The following is an 18,495-nucleotide window of genomic DNA, read 5'->3' on the forward strand; positions in this document are numbered from 1 at the left end:
GGAGAACTTTAACCCTGATTTCTATGATGATGCATACTGTAGTGACGTCCTATCTCTGCTCGAATCTGTACCTCAAATGGACGTCACTGAAAGGAAATATGAAGTGGAACACCCCTATCTCTGATTCCAAGCTTATTCCATCCATTGTTGAGCCACCCAAGCTTGAATTGAAAACATTGCCTAGTACGTTGAAGTACGCATTCCTAGGTTCTTCTGATACTTTACCTGTCATTATTTCATCATGTTTAGACACGGAACAGGAAAGTAAGCTTTTAGAAGTACTTAAGGAACACAAAGAGGCCTTAGGATGGACCATCTCAGATCTCAAAGGAATTAGTCCCACCATTTGCATGCACCACATTAACCTTGAAGAGAATGCCAAACCATCGAGGGAAATGCAAAGGAGACTTAATCCTAACATGAGAGATGTAGTCAAAGGAGAGATCCTGAAACTACTTGATGCGGGTATCATATACCCAATTCCCGATAGCAAATGGGTTAGTCCCATTCAAGTTGTGCCTAAGAAGTCAGGCATTACTGTTGTTCAGAACGACAAGAATGAATTAGTCCCTACTCGTACAATCACAGGATGGCGAGTATGCATCGACTACAGGAAGTTGAACACAGTAACAAGGAAGGATCACTTCCCGCTCCCTTTCATTGACCAAATGCTAGAACGTGTGTCTGGACACAGTCACTACTGTTTTCTAGATGGCTTTTCCGGTTATAACCCCATTTTGATTGTGGAGATTTTTGATGTTTGGGGGATAGACTTCATGGGTCCATTTCCCATGTCTGACAGCAAGTTGTACATCCTAGTCGCAGTTGATTACGTTTCTAAGTGGGTAGAAGCCATAGCAACCAGAACAAATGACCACAAGGTGGTACTTTCATTTCTAAAGGAGAACATATTTTCACGTTTTGGTACCCCTAGAGCTATCATCAGTGACGGCGGTTCACATTTTCGTAACAAGTACTTTGAGTCTTTAGTACGCAAGTATGGCATAACTCACAAGGTTGCTACTCCGTACCACCCTCAGACTAGTGGACAAGTGGAAGTGTCTAATAGGGAAATTAAGCACATTCTGGAGAAGACGGTCAACCCGTCCAGGAAAGATTGGTCATTGAGATTGAATGATGCTTTGTGGGCCTATAGAACAGCTTATAAGACACCAATTGGCATGTCCCCCTATCGTCTAGTGTATGGAAAGCCGTGCCATCTACCTGTGGAATTAGAACATCGTGCCTACTGGGCAATCAAAGAGCTGAACTTTTCTCTGGACGAAGCTGGAATTCAAAGGAAACTTCAACTCAACGAGTTGGAAGAATTGAGAAATGAGGCTTATGACAGTGCCAAGCTGTACAAGCAAAGATGAAGATTTTCATGACAAGCGTATTCTACGCAAATCCTTCACTCCTGGTCAGAAAGTCTTGCTGTATGACTCCCGATTACATCTTTTTCCAGGAAAACTGCGTTCCAGATGGAAGGGTCCGTACCTAGTACGCACAGTTTTTCCTCATGGAGCTGTAGAGCTGGAGGATGTCTCCAACAAGAACGTTTTCAAAGTCAACGGGCAGAGATTAAAGCCATTCCTTGAGCCATTTCCACCCGACATTGAAACAACCGACCTGGAGGACCCAGTCTATGTGGACTAAACTGGTCCACTCTTTCCCTAAATAACCAAACAGTTTTCCAAATGTTTCCCTAAAAACCAAAATTTGTCTTTTCCCAACAAAACCAAATTTTTCCAAAAAGTCCAATCCCATTAAAAACCAAATTTTCTTGTAGATAATGTGTTAGTAAATTTCCTTTTGTATATATTTTGTGCTCATCCATTGTGACTGCTAATATGATGGATTTTTGCCTTGAATAACGGAGTTTTAATCGAGCTTCGCCGTACAATCGGGTATTCTCTCTCCTTTTACTCTACTCAGCATGTTCCTCTTCATATATTGTTTTATAATTCTTTCCATATTTTGAAACATTGAGGACAATGTTTAGTTTAGGTTTGGGGGTATAGAGTAGATACCATGATAATTTGCCATAATTGAAAACAAATCCTCTTTTTGAAAAAAAAAAAAAAAAAAAATTAAAAAATGAAAAAATCATAAAAAATGGAGCTCATTTACCTTGAAATGTTGACTCTTGTGCAAATATGTATTTTTATTAGGAGTCTTAGTCTAGATATTTAGGCACCCTGATTCTAGCACAATTCACATAGTGATAAGAAATTTGCACGCGCACGATCTACCAATACATGTATGGCCTCGATCTTCAAGGTGTTTGATAGGAAGTTACGATTGCCAATCACTTTAGAATACTGAACGAAACTTGACTAGCTTGTTCTTTGGTGGTTGGGATAGAAGGTGGAGGTTACATTAAGAAAGACAACCATCGAATTTAACTGGGTGCATCAAAAAGGGCTACCTCTTGCAAAGTGTCATGTAATCTTTTGTTTCCTTTTGTTTGTATCAAAAGTGTTTCAAAAAAAAAAAAAAAAAAAAAAAAAAAAAAAAAAAAAATGTATATATTCAGAAAAAATATCAAAAAAACAAAAAAAAAATCAAGTATTTATCAATTCCATCATCTCTTGTTCCAAAAATAAAAGAGATAGTCAATGTAAATAAGAGTCATGTAAAGTCATCTTTGTTGTTTTTTGTAATAAGCAAGGAGGGTGTATGCCATTGATGTACAACGCGAGTAATTGTGAAATACCTCCAACTCATTCACAATTCTCGTAAAGTCCGGACAGCTAGCTAGATTTCGACCTCAGTTCTTAGCCTGAGAAACTATCTCTTGGTGATTAGTAGTCATGACTTCAGATCTTTCTTTACACATGTGTAGATACACTTTACACTCTTATCACATGTCTTTTTTTGTTATCAGTGCTAGGATTGTGCCTTCGATAGCTAGATTGACATCTCCATTTTGCTGTGAGCTTAACTGTTTTGCACATGTCACATTTGATGGAATGAGCTTATATTTTGACCTAGGTTTGTAGGTACGTCTGCAAACCTTCACGAGACTTCAACTCGTCCACTAGGGACACTTAGTGGTTTAAAAGGCTTAGTGCATACGCTAAATGCATTCGAGAGACCAGCGACAGTGGTATAGTTAGGATTTCCTTAGTTTTGTTTTACTTGAGGACAAGTAAAATTCAGGTTTGGGGGTATTTGATGAGTGCCAAATATTGTATATATTTATCCCTTTTTGTTGGCATTTAACTCATCTTTTGCATTAATTCTACATTTTATCCCATATTCTGTATTTTCATTGTTTTCAAGAATAAATATTTTTATTAATTAATTTTGCATTTTTAGGTAATAAATAAAGTTCGGATGAGTCGCGGAGCGAAAAGAGCAGAAAAGTAGTGAAAAGCCGGGAGAAATTACGCAAGGAAGCCGCGAAGAATGGTGCGCACAACCTCATTTTCTACACACAAAAGCGCCTCCGTTCTCAGCCGTCAGATCAGTTCTCAGAAGCATCCGATGGTCGCTCCTTCATAGAGCATCAAAATCTGAAGTCTCTGCCAAGCACCACAGCGCTGAAATTCCAAGCCTTCAGATTAGATGGTTGTTGAATCCAACGGTCGCTCCCTTGCTGTTCATCAACGTTTGATATCTCCGCCTTACACTACAATACCTAACCCATCTAGAGCCGTTAACTTCGTTGTATAAAAAATCCAGCGGTCGCTACAAGCTTCACTTCATCTCACCGTCCGATTGATCTTTCATCTCCCTATCCCACGGCTCAGCGTCGCAGATCATCAAACTCGATACACTCGCCTCACACCCTAGCGACCGAGCACCTACACCTCAAACAAACGCACCCTTCCCTTTCTCCATCGAACCATCTCCTCCATCACCCCCCTGCAGAACCGCCATGCCCCGTACCACCACCATGTCCGTCTCCATCACCACCACCTCACCCCAAATCACTCCACTAATTTCTCCCCAACTCTATTCTACCTAAACCCATCACGTACCATCTCTTTAATCATCATTTACAACCTCAATTTCTCATCTCTCTGCCTGAAACCCTAGGTGAGAAATTGGGGATATATATGATGATTAAAGCATCAATTGGAGCTCGAGAGGAACAAGAAGAAGCAGGAGAAGATTGGGTCGACGAGATGGAGCGAATATCTCATCAACAGTAGGTAAATCAATTTCACCAAACCCTAGTTCTACTGATTTTGGGGGAAAATTGGGGGAAAACCTAATTATGTGTAATGGGTATAAATTGATGTCATATGAAGTATGTAGAGGAGACTGTATACCTCTCTGGACTAGCCAGTAGAGAATTTGCTACAATTTTTATGAACTTCAAATTTTAGTTGCTTATCAGTGACAGTTGAAAATTGCTTCTGTTTGTAGTTATCTGATATGTTGCAATTTGTGTTTAATTTATATCATATGATGAATGTGAATGTTTTATACATGGTTAGCATGAGCTAATCAGCTTCAGGCCAAGGCTCAGTGAAGCCTTGTGCACTGTCAAGTGTGAATGAGCTAGGATAGTTACTTCCTGTTGCTGTGTTTTGATTGTGCAAATGAGAGATGCCAATGTTCATAGAGCCTGTGATTGGCTGTACTGTCAAAAGACAGCCAATGCTAGGGGTAGACTAGTGAGCAATTTGGTGTTCTTCCATTTCTAGTTGTATGCTTAGGAATGAACATAACCTAGAAACATGTCACTTGATTAGGACACAAGGTGGATCATAAGCCTTGGCTTACCCACCAATTCCCTCTCTGTAACTTTTATTTTTCAGTCCTGTGTGCTTGTATTTCAGTTACTTTTCTTGCTTTTTATTTTCTTGCACCTTGTAGCTTTTGTGCACTGAAGTCAGTGCATAATCCTCACCCTGCCCTTGGCTGCCAAGCCTTGGTTATTTGCTGCTTTTCTTGGCTGTTTCTTTGCTGCTTTACCTTCCAAGCCTTGGTTCTTTGCTTATCTTTCCCTGCTGTGGTTCTAGTCTGTTTTTCATTACTTAGCTTGGTTCTTTGCTGATTTGCCCTGCTTTGCTCTCTGCCATAGTGTATTGTCACCATTGTTAGCCTAGGAAAACTTCTTATATGCTCCTCTCCCTGTGGACAAACCCCTACTCATCACTATATTATAAATCTTGACCTTGTATACTTGCAAGTGTTTTGTGTGCATCTAATCTTCACACCAGTAGCTAAATCCCAGCACTGGGATGATGGAGGAAGCCGTTCTTTACGCATACAATAATTATATTTAATTCTTTTTTGACTACTTGCACTTTTTATAAATTGTTTTATGATTTTTCTTAATTGGTTGTGATATCGTATGATGATGTATGCTTGGTCTTAGTGCTTTTAATGCGTCATGCTAGTGATATACAATAAATCTTCTAAAAATCTACTTTGGCAAGAATAAGAGTCGATATCATTTGAGTTATAATTGTTTGGAATAAATATATGAATTGTGTGAATGATTAGTGGTGGAATCCTGAGTCCTAGTGTCTCTTGATCCTGTGACAAATATTGTGTATATATTTTTATTTATAAATCTTTTCAAGTCCGAGCAACGAACTCTTATTTACCGCACGAAAAATACTATAACAAAATGGCGCCGCCGACGCGGACTTGTATATAGATTTATTTATTTATTATTATTTTTATTTTTTTTAGGTTTATTTTTTTTACTATTTGTTCCTTTTTACTTTGTCTTTGTTTTCTTTGATTTACAGGTTCGAAGTGGATCACTAAGGACTTGGAGAGGAAAAAGCTTAAAACGAAAAGCGAAAAGAGAAGAAAAAAAGACAATTTTAGGATTTAATTTTTAATTTTTAATTTTTTTTAGAGTGTGTGAGGAAAACTGTAATTTTTTTTTATTTTTTTTGGACTTTGGACTTTAAACAATTATACTTTATTCTTTTTTTAACCCTACGGAAGGGTATTATTAAAATAAAATAAAATTATATAATTTTCTGGACATCATTAGGTTCAGGAAAACGTGTGTGAAGATAATCTTGTAAAATGGTTGAGGAATATATGTTAAGTTCCAAGTGAGGGACCTTTGTAAGAGTTAAAGCACATGGAGAATAAAAATCACCCCCAAACTTAGAGTTTTCAGTGTCTCTATAAAAACTAATCACAATTTCCCTAGTTTCAAGGTCATCAGATTCCTGAAAATGGTCAATTGATTCTTCTAAGTCAGGTACATCCTCACTCATCTCTACGATTTCATTTTGTTTTTCTAAGACCAATGTTTCTAAATCGCTAGAATCGAAAACAATATTCTCAGGATAAACCCTCTCCTCTAAACTATCATCGCCTTCGTAATCAAAAGGAAATACTACATCATCTAAGGAAGTCTTATCTTTAGTCAAATCCTCGTCCTTTTTAATAGGTGAATAATTTTTAAGATTATTTGGATTTGAACTAGAAATAATATTATCATTATAAAGCTCAGTTGGAGTAACAAATTCCTGATCACTATTCCTAAATATTTCAGATTCTTCATCAACACTATCCTCATCATAATCATAATAACATGAAAATGGTTGAACCTCATCTAAAGTATTGCTTCCAATTATATCCTTGTCATCTTTATTATGTAAATAAAAATTTTCCTCACATTCAAGGTTGATTTTTGAAGCAATGTATTGGCAATTCAGTGTAATTCGAGCAATTCTTTCTTCCGTCTCTAACTTAAGCCTACGTGTTGACTCAGCAAACTCACGTGTTGACTCAGTTAACTTACATGTTGACTCAGCTAACTTCCTGAGGTTATCTTCTAAATAAGGTTCACTCATTGTTACAGTTCTTTCGTCTACAACTAAGTCATCTGTGTCTGCTGACTTATGTGTCGACTCATGTAACTTACGCGTTGACTCATGTATCTTACGTGCCTCATCTAGAGAAGAGGAATTATAGTAATTTTGCTCGTAAGACCGGTATTCATGTGAATAATAATTGGGCTCACCATGGTATAAGCCATAATATTCAAAAGGTTGGCATTCCCACCACTATTCACACTATGGTCAAAGTAATGTCCATTTTGAAAATCAGTCGGATATTCGTTGTGTTGGCTATTTTAATACCAGTTCGACATTCTCAACACAAAATAAACCCACTGACAGGGGATTCGTGGGTGGATAGAGCCTTACCTCCCGTACCAGACGGGCGATGAACCGTTGAAGTCGACTCAGGCCACCGACTCCAATGTTAGTGTACGAACCCGAGGGGCCGAAACGGTATCGTAACCGTCATCCTTCCCTGCAACAGTTTTATTTAAATGGACCCTTCTTTAGGGATTTTAAAAATAATAATGTCCAATGTCCAAAAATAAAGTCCAAAAATGAAAAGAAGAAAAAAAATAATAAAAAAAAATACAACAATAAAATCCTAATTACAGTTTCTAAAAATAAATAAAATAAAATATCTATATACAAAAATCTTCTTCTTCACTCCTTTTGGATTCCTCTTTTCTTCTCTTCTTTGGCTTCACTTTTTTTCAGCACTTTCTCCCTTTTTCTTTAGCTCAGCTCCAAATCTGAAAACAAACAAGAAAGACCAAAAGGCGTAAAAAAAGAACAAAAATAATAAAAATAAAAATAAAACCTAAAAACAAATATATACACAAGTCCGCGTCGGCGGCGCCAAAAATTGATCGAATTTTAGATAGTGGTAAATAGAGTTGTCGTTCACTCGGACTTGATGAGATTGATTTTAAGAATTAATAAACTAAACTAAAAAAAATATATACAAAATATTGTCACAAGATGAAGAGAGTTACTGGGACTAGGATTTCGTCGAATTCATAACATAGGGTTCGATTTATTTATTCTCAACAATTAAAGCTCAATAAAATAAAATTAACATGGACTCTGATTTTGCCAAGGTAGATTCTCAAAAGATTAGTTGTAAATCCTAAGCATGATGTAACAAAACAATTAAGCTAAGCATACTTCATCAAATTAAATGACAACCAATTAATTCAAAGCATATTTCAATTAAAATTAATGCAAAAGTCTTAAAAGAATTAAATAATTTTACCCATGTATGACACTCGTCTTCCTCCATCGTCCCAGTGTTGGGGATTAGCTCATCACGTCGAAAACACACTTAAAATATTTATTCATGGCTCAAAAAGTGGTTTACAAATGATGAAAATGTGAGAAAATTATTAAAGCAGTGATTTTCTTTTCTCTCCCAAAACTCTCCCCAAATGTGCTCTCTATCTCTCTATTTATACACACAAATACACATCACTCAAATATATTCTTCCATAACTCCAAAATCTTCTTCTTTTTAATTAAAAATATCTTCAGGAATTTCCTTCTCTTATTCTATATATGTCTTTACTAAACCCATATCTTCTTTAATTCGCAGAATAAAATCCAAGATAAAATCTTCTAAGGATATCTTTCTTGTTTAATACAAGATAACTTTTTTTCAAAACTTCATGTTTGTAAGGCAAGAAGATATTCTTATCTTAAAGATAATAAATCCTTTACCGTTTGAAACCAAATTTCCCGCCAATTTTTCTTTCAAATCAAGGAAGAATATGGAGCCCCCTTAACCAGTAATGGGTGTGATTAGCAGTTGGCTCCCTGGGTGCCTCTTATCAGTTAGGTGCTCCTTATCCAAAACTAAGAGTTTGAATAACATGTGTCCTCCGGGTGCCTATACCAACTTTTCGAGCCGAATTTTCGAAAAATGTTTATTTTCCAAAAATACCTACAAACACATAAAACACCATAATAAGTAGAAAATCGAGTACCAACAATACTGAAAATTGAGGAAAATTCGGTCACAAACTATCAGAAATCCACGTGCTTATGTATACAAATAAGCTCCATGTATGGTGTTCTATCTGAGAGATGTGATGGTGTTTTGAAGGAAGATGTGTAAGAAGGACGTTATTATGTGTTCACAGTGCTTGTGGTGTGCATGAGGTTTAAAGTAAAGAGATCTAGACCTTCAAGTGCTTTACTTGTACTTAGTCATTGGGAAGATCTGTCTAAAGATCATCTCTTTGTATGAAAAGTGGATGGTTCTAAGCTTAACATACCAAGACTTTACAATGCTGATAAAGAAGATATTGATTACATGAATACAACTAAAAGAATTAAGCGAACATACTTTTAGTGCGCTACTGAACTCAATCTTGCACTATAAAGAGAAGGAAAACTTTTAAATAATATAAATTGTATGCAAGCTGAAAATGAACAAGTTGTTCTTGATCTTCCCAATTTAAAAGATAACTAGTCTCTCTCAAGAATACATTTCTTTGAATATTCAATCTTTAGAAACTTAGTAAAGTATTGATCAAGAAAAAAAGAACTGATCTTTTAAAGATATCAACTTTTGACAAAATAATGCCTTAAAAACCTCATCTGATTAGAGATCAAGACAGTTTTTGAACTTTTTCAAAAGGCCTAAAAAGGAAAAAGATTGATATTGAAGTCTTTCGGAGAAATTTCGACCTTCTAAAAATCTTTTGTTCCACTTGATGATTTCAATCACATCAGAGTACTCCATGATATCATATCATCATTATGAAAGACGTTTTCGTTGTGGAATTAAAGGTCACATTTTAAGAGATTGTCAACAAGTAATTTTTCAAAACTCAAAAGAACAACATCTAATCAATGTTGTTCCAAGAGGCATTCTGCGAGAAAATTTACTCATAGCTCTGATCCTGCCAGATCAAAGAGTTCATGTAAAATATATCCTCAGAAGTTATATCAAAGAGAGGCAACACTCAAAAGGCAAGAATATCTCAAGCCTAGCAAGCTTTTGAGTGTTACCTCGCTTTTGAGTGGCAATGATCCTTACCTCCTCTAGCTTCTCTCTATATAAGGTTTACCTGCATATCTTGATGATAGTCTTTTCTATGATAACTTTGGTACATCCTAGAAAGAAGTAAAGTAATGATTCTAAGAGAACAAATAAGGGGAATCCTCTGTAGCTATTAAAGAAACTAGTCTGTCTCAATAGGTACCTAGTTTCTTAAATTCATATATAACTCATGTAGTGCTAAAAAATTCTTTTGATGAGTTTAGTGTATATAGCATAATAGTCAAAAGACTGGGATATATATGGATGATATTCACAAGAAGGCATATAGTCAATAGTCAAAAGCCGGCAGAACGAAAAAGAATGAATGCGGCCGATCCTCTAGCTTCTCTCTATAAAGGTATTACCTGCATATCTTGATGATAGTCTTTTCTATGATAACGACATCCTACAAGAGAAATAATGATGATCTAAGAGAAAAGAAAGTGGAACCTATGTAATAATTAAAGAAACTAGTTTATCTCAATATGATACCTAGTTTCTTAAATTCATATACTAACTCATGTAGTTCTCAAAACTTTCTTATGATGAGTTTAGTGATATAGAACAATAGTCAAAATATTGGGAGAATATGGAAGATATTCACAAGAAGGTACTTTCTTAAACCATGATACTGTAAATTTTTAGTTCTTACGTACCTTCCAAAATCAAGACCAGTTTTCAGAGAATTATTGATATTTTAACACAGGGAGTTTTGGTGTTTCTCTTGCATCTTAAGGAGAAATCTTGTGTATTCCTTTCGAACAAGAGTTATGTATGAAAAGCGGGGGGTCTAACAACCCACCCATATTTCGCTTAGCAATCTGTATGGACTAACTCCAATATACTTTTAAGAGAATCAACTAGACAGTCAGACTCAATCTTAATAAAAGTATATCAAAGAGTTATATCTCACTTTATCGATTCAATACTTACTCAAGCAAATAGAAATATGCGAGTCTAATTGAATACAAGCGAAATCACTTGAACGGTACCAAAGACCAATGTTCAATGATCAATCAATTTAAGTCAACAACCAAAGGTTGGATTTCCCAATTGATCGATTCAACGCACAATCTGTTTGGTATCAACTTTATTCAACCAAGTGATATGAGTCGGACAAATGATCTCCCGTTTATCTCAACATAAACTCCTTCGTCAGGTCTAGATCTATCTTATGTTCAATCACCCAAAAGCAATCGATTAAGATTAAGCCAACAACACATTTAATCCGAAGAACCGTGTTGATTCCGATCTACTTTATTAATCAATCCAATCTACCACAAGGATAAACCGATTATTAATTGGATCCTCTTTTACCGAAACAAGTATTGTGCACACCAAAGATTGTAAAACCCAAGTCAGATCTTCAATATCTTCTTTGTCTTCAAATCTTCTTAAATCTTGAATAAAATCCTGCACACAATCATTTGAATCTCTTGTGATCAATCACGCAAAGAACAGGAGTTTGTTAACAATGGATTATCACAAGATCGTCTTTAGAACTAACAACTGTCTAAAGATCCCTGTCGAAACTATGAACTAGTTTGAGTGAATCTTATATCATAAGAGAAGATTCTCAAGAATAAAAAAACTAGGTGCAATCATATTTCAACCACCGTTAGTCAATCAAATCAATCGAAAACAAAGATAAACCGCAATTATCTAGTTTCCCAACAAAGGGTCGCGCTAGAGCTTCTCAATCCCAAAAAAGAATTTAAACTGAGCGTCCGTAAGAGATTTCACCTAATTACATTACTCTTCTCTCCGATAGGCGTCTACACCAGTAACAACAACAAAAGAGTAAATCTGTTGTTACGAAGGATTAGTTTGCTAAAAAGGAAAACTTCGTGTATTTATAGACAAGGGAGTTTAGACACCAAGGAATTTCCAAAACCGAAAATATTCTCAAGATATTCATTAAAGCACAAATTCGGTTTCCATAATTCCTGGAAATGCTCTGTCCAAAAATAACGATCGAAATCTCTCGGAAAATCTAATTAGTAAATGCACAATACTAACTCTGTAATTTCCCTACAAAGTGAAATTAATAACCTTAATTAAAAGATTCTTAACTTGTGAATAAGACATTTAATTGAAGAAAAACTAGCACTCCAAAGGAGGCTCCATTACATCTGAAGTAGAGCCATCTAATATAGAGAGTTGTGAAGTTCTCCTTATATTAGATTTATCTACTGCCAGTTTGTTTAAGATACAAGGCGGAGGGATCTTATCCCAGTCCGTGACAAAAGATAGTTTTTTAGCAAACTTTGCAATAGAGTCTGCTACTTCATTTCCTAGTCTAGGCACAAAATGAAAACCCAAAAGTTATGACTTTTTCTCTAATGATTTAGATGCTTGCCCCAGTAAAGCTTACTTATCAGCAAACCTGGAGCGCTTTCCTTGTAAGTAGTTGAAACAGCTTTCACAATCTCCTTCAATGCTGAAATTTTGAAGTTCTTTTTCTTCGCCCATACTGCTGCCTGGTACACTCCTATTGCTTCCGCTTCTTGTGGATCTGTTGAGAGTGATGGTCCTGCTATGCCTCTTTCAAAGATTCCTGTACCATTACGCAAAATTAAAGCAAAACTTGAGGGGGTTATATCAGAATCCCAAGCTGCATCAACGTTGATTTTTTGTGTGTTATCATCTGGAGCTATCCAATAAGGTTTGGGAGTAGCTTTTTTCTTGTTCTGCTTAATAGGATTAGAGTGGTTCCTAGTCCAAAAAGACAGATGTCTTTGTATATCCTGAGATAATTGTGTTGTTGTTCTAGTTTTAGATTCAAATACCCTGTTACACCGTTCTTTCCATATCATCCACATTTTTGTTAGAATTAGTTCTATAGATATATCATGTCTTGGGTTTTTAATCCATTCCTTATAGGTGTCTAATAGGGACATAGTGGGATCTAGTTGTAGAGAGATAGGGTTTGGAGCCATTTACCATATTTCTCTAGCATATGGGCAGTAAAAGAATAGATGCTCAGCTGTTTCTAGGTCTTCGCCACACATAGTACAATTAAGATTGATATCATTTACTTACCGTAAAGATTTATATTTTTCGCAATGACATTTTGCAAACATTTCCAAAGAAACACTTTAACTCTCTGAGGCACTTTCAATTTCCAGACAGATTTCCAGAACGAGTCTGGTAAAAGAAGACTGGTTATTTCTGTTCCTGGTTCATTCAACTTGTCATACATAGATTTGACAGTGAAGTCTCCATTGATAGTCAGTGTCCATCTTAGATGGTCTTGTTTTAGGTTTCCATCTAAATCAAGAAAGAGTTTCATGTTCAGAATTTTAATAGCTATGTCCTCAGGGAAGGAGTTCTTTATGAGGGTAATGTTCCAAGACATCGAGTTAGGAAGAAGAAGATCATCTACTAAGGATAGGTGATTATTAAACGAGTTTTTAAATTCTAGCAGAGAAGAAGTTAGGCATGGAATCCAGTTATCCATCCATATGTTAACACTTAATCCATCTCTTATTTCCCAAATACTATACTTTTGATTAGCTCAAGTCCTTGGCAGATACATTTCCAACTCCAACAGCTTCTAGTAGAGGGTTTAATTCTGAGAGGGGATTTCTTATTTTTGAAATACCTACTTCTCATGGTTTTTGCCCAAAGAGAGTCTTTCTTTTTGATCAGTCTCCATGCCAATTTAGCTAGCATTGCAAGGTTAAATTTATGGGCATCCCTAAAGCCTAAATCTTCCTTATGGATGGGTTTGCAAAGACTTAGCCAGGCTTTCGGATATAATCCACCTGAATTAGTATCCTTGCCCCACCAGAAGTCCCTCTGGATAGCATCTATTTTCTTAGTTAACGTTTTTGGGATGATGAAGCATCCCATTTGAAAAGTGGGGACACTAGCTAAGACAGTTTTATCAACACCATTCTACTGGATTGAGGAAGAAATTTTCCTTTCCATCCTTCTAACTTAGATTCCATTCTTTCTATGATAAAGTCAAATGTTTTAACTTTTGACTTGTCAATGAACAGTGGAGCACCTAAATAAGGATCTTTGAGGTTGATATGTTTAATTTTTAAGATCTTCCTCATCATTCTTTGGTGGGTTCAACTTTCTTACTAAAAAAGACCCCTGATTTCTCCAAATTGATTAATTGTCCAGAAGCTTTACTGAATTTGTCTATGGCTTCTAGGAGGTTTTTGCATTCCACTAGATTGGCTTTAACAAAGAGAAGACAGTCGTTAGCAAAGAAAAGATGGGATATTGGTTCGCTTTTAGGTGTGATTTTAACTCCATGGAGAGATTTATTGTGTTCTGGGGAGAGAAGATATCTAGAGAAAATATACATACAAATAATGAATAAGTATAGAGAAAGGGGATCCCCCTGACGTAATCCTCTAGAGAGTTAAAAAAATATACCAGGCGAACCATTTAGAAGGACAGCAATCGAAGTCGTAGAAAAGCATTGTTCAAAGATATTACATACTCTTTACTGAACCCTAGTGAAGAAAGAGCTTTTAGAAGGAAGTTCTAATCTACTATGTCGAAGGTTTTAGACATGTCAATCGTAATTCCTAGACCCCCAGTTTTGATGTTTTTGTTTTTAAAGGAATGGATTATTTCATGGGCTACAACTATATTATCTGAAATTTTCCTAGATGAAACGAAAGCAGATTGAAAAGGAGAGATAATTTTATCTAACAGAGGCTTAATTATATTGGTTAGGATTTTAGCTATTAGTTTATATATATTATTGCACAGTCCTATAGGGCGAAAATGACTAGGATTTTTTGGTTGTTTCAGCTTAGGAATTAAGAAGACATGAGTCTTATTCAGGTCTGGATTCATGAGTTTGGTTTGAAAGAATTCCTGAACTGAAGCTATAACCTGAGTTCCTACTAGTTCCAAATTGTTCTTAAAAAGCTAGCTGGGAAACCGTCAGGTCCTGGCGACTTATTTGGTTTCATGTTCTTAAGCACAGAAAAATATCCTCAGCAGAAGGGATTGCAATAATATTTGTATTATCTATATCAGATATATCAGCAGAGATGTTTTCAAAAATATCATTAGAAGGATTCAGGAAAGAAACAGGTTGGGTAAATAGATCTTGAAAATAATCAGTCAAAAGATCACTAATGTCTTCTTTTTTTCGGATGACTACGTTTTGTTTATTTGTAAGGCACTCTATATTATTCCATTTGCGCCTTCTTAACGTAATTGTGTGGAAATACTTAGTATTCTTTTCTCCTAATTCTATGACATTGTCTCTGGATTGCTGTTTCGCTATAGCTTCTTGTGTTGCATAAAGTTTTTTTAGTTCTACATATTTTCCTTTTAGCTTTTGTTGATGGTGATCGGTAGTTCTGCTAGCCTTAAGTCTTTCTATTTGTTTTATTAGTTTATTAATTTGTTTAGAAGTAATACCAAAAATGTTCCTCTTCCAATCAAGAAGGTTGGTACCTAGGGTTTTTAGGTTAGTCACCAAATCTAGAGAAGGTTCATTAGTGGTGTTCCTACATCATGAGTTATTAATAAGTTGGACACAAGATTGCTCTTTCTTCCAAGTGTCATAAAATTTAAAGATCCATTCTCCTTTCTTTTGAATACTATCCAGATTTAATAAAATTGGAGAGTGGCATGATCCTACTGCTACAAGATGGGTTAAAGATGCATTAGGAAATTGTAGGTTCCATTGTGCATTTTGGGAGGCTCTATCTAATCTTTGTGGATATTATTATCACATTTTCTATGATTGTCCCAAGTAAATTCATAACCTAAGAAGCCTAAATCAAAAAACCCTGCTCTTTCAAGGATTCTATGATCATATTTACAATCTCTTTTATTGAATGGGAGACCTCGTAACTTTTCCGATTGATCAAAGATCATATTGTAGTCTCCTATTACTAGACAAGGCATGTTTCTCATATTAACTTGATGTCATGTATCTTCTAAGAAGTCCCAGGCTACATTTCTATTAGTTGGGTAAGGACTTCCATAAAAGCAGATGAGTACCCATTTACTAGAGTCAAAATTGGTTTGGACAACGATATTGATTACGTTGATATTCCATTGCACAATATCAAAATGAAATCCATCAACCCAGGCAATATCTGATGTGACTTTCACTTTAACTATATGTATACTCAATGCAATATTGTTGCTATTTTATCAAGAAATCTACCTCTGTTTTTACGAAGACACTATAACACAAAATCCACTCAAGGCATACCTATGTCATGATTAAGAAATTAGCTATTAGAGTTAACGCGGAGCCGGGGCCAAAACATGCACACCATAGATTGCCAACACAAAGCATACGCACCGTGCTATTTTATTATGAATATACATTTTAGATACAATAGTGAAACAAACACGCTATCTTTTGCAATCTTACATTCACAGAGAGAGACAAATTTCAGAGCTTCATTATTATTCTAGGTAACTAGTGCTCACTGGAAGATAAATATATAGATAGTATTGAGTTGAGAAGCTTCATTTACTAGCAGCTCGCAGATCAAATAGATTTGCCAGGCCTTAATGTGGGCAAAACACAACTCTATAGTTTGTACCACCAGGACAAGTAAAAGTACTAGTAGGATCATCCTTCGGGTAACTATAAGCATTGGGGCACCTTTTTTTGAAAAATTAGATAACGCAGTTGGTGCATGGATTATTGCAACCTCCCGGTGCCTTCAGTTGTTTCGGGCATTGTCCATTTATATCAGCCGTGCATTTGATACCTCGACAGCCGCTTGTAGGGGTGAAGCTCATGGGTATATTAAACCCATCAACCAGAGAAATATCGAAGAAATCCAAGTTATTGAATTGGTTTAATGCATATTCAGCTAGGGTATTTGGTGGTTTACCAAAACTGGTACATCGTAGACGTCCATTGCAGTCACCAGTTTGGCAACTGCCACGGCCATTACCCAAAGTTGCATTTTGTTCGACCCCATATGCGGGCTTGACTTGTTCCAGCAGCTACATTGATTCTCCAGGATTGGTTTGGGCCTAATCGTCGACCTCCACCTGGTACAGCTGCAGCCCAGACTATGAATCTACATTTGTTCACGATGTCAAAGGTAGCTGCTTGGGTGATTGCGGTGATGAAATGAACATTGAAAACAATAGGGTTGGAAAGAAGATGAGGGGAGTTAGAGTATGAGTATTCATGTTGATCTACGAGCTTGATCTTGTTTGTAAGAATAAACATCTCAAAGGTACTATTTATACAAAAAGATTTTGGCTTTTTGGGATCTATTCTTTAAGAAATTGGGTATCTCCCGTTTTGAATTTCACAACCTCGTCATGCCTTTGGATAGTGTGAACGTTGTCTATAGACTCTATACATTCAACTCAAATATCTTGAATCGTATTATTGATATAACAAATGAAAAAAGGAAAAAATGGGATACAATGCTTGATTTTCTACGCTGCCGGCCGTCCTAAAGTTGGAATAGGGCTATACGATATCTTGACTCGTATTAAGTCAAGACGGATTCTCTTACGATATCGTTGGATATCTAAGTTATCTTGTTGGAGTGCTTGTTGGTTTCAATAGTGGGAGGATCCACTCACATTGCCATTTTCATACTATTATCTTTATTTATAAATTTTATTATTATTAGATAAAGAATATTATAACATTAACTAATTGGAAGCGTGACAAACTAAACTCCAATAACGCACTAATACTACATTAGTTGAACAAGTTTCCGTGGTAGCCTACCAACGAGTTTATGAGGAACCAAGCCAAGGGAACCGAAGCGAATAGGAGGTTGTGATTATGTCACAAGGGGGCAAGCTAACTTACCTTCCATGTTAAATTCTATGGAACATGGATGACCAGCTGAGCTAAGTGGCCTGTTTTAAGCTAATATGTTGGGATGTATTTTTTTTTTGCAAAGCTTTACGTACCTAGAAAAAATGAGTGCATCTAAAATATCAAATCCCACTGTCTACCGATTTAATTTCAAACGGGCTGATTTTCAAGATAATAGATGGTGATGTTATACATTTCAGAATAATAGGAGCATAGAGCTTCTTAATGTATCCTCAAAATATTAACTTTAAACAAACACTATTTATGTGTTATAATAGTAATAAAAAAAGGCAGCCGAAGTGTGGGGGATAACAATGTGAATGGATCTTCTTTCACACATGTCTGAAGCTATGTATGCCAGCATCGTCTTTTTATGAGATATAGGTGAGTTGGTGGGGCTCAAGGCTCATGGAGTCAACTGGGATGTGCTTGTGAGTCTCAAGTCTCATGGAGTCATCTGGTACGTGCTTATGAGATTGAGATTGAGGTCTGCATATTGTACGTGAGAGTATCTTTTGTTTATATGATACTATATAACACTTAATGTTACTAGGAGTCGGGAGCAAGTTCATGATGGAGGAGACATGAACGGTGTATCTTGTAAGGATTTACTAAGGTTCAGTCACAAGTCTCGGAGCAGGCATGACCAATGTATCTTGCAGAGATGTACCAGTATTCAGTCACAAGGCTACTTAAGTCATGCTAGTGAGACCAAGGCGTAAGTCGTGCTACCGGATACCTGAATCTCGTTCATGCTCATGGAATCAACTGGTGGATGCATCATGAGGTGATGAGTATACATGACCGTTGTATCTCGGGGGGATATACTAGGAGCCACGTCTATATGCTCTAAGGACGAGAACGTAGTCACGTGAGGCCGATGCTGG

The 18,495-nt window shown here is 36.2% G+C and overlaps 1 pseudogene; it reads right to left on the reverse strand.

Annotated features, from left to right (window-relative positions):
* Nucleotides 1–16,320: 16,320 nt before the first annotated feature.
* LOC113305788 lies at nt 16,321–16,999 on the reverse strand (annotated as a pseudogene).
* Between the last annotated feature and the right edge of the window lie 1,496 nt (nt 17,000–18,495).

This window comes from Papaver somniferum, chromosome 8 (genome assembly GCF_003573695.1).
Source record: "Papaver somniferum cultivar HN1 chromosome 8, ASM357369v1, whole genome shotgun sequence".
Taxonomy (NCBI): domain Eukaryota; kingdom Viridiplantae; phylum Streptophyta; class Magnoliopsida; order Ranunculales; family Papaveraceae; genus Papaver; species Papaver somniferum.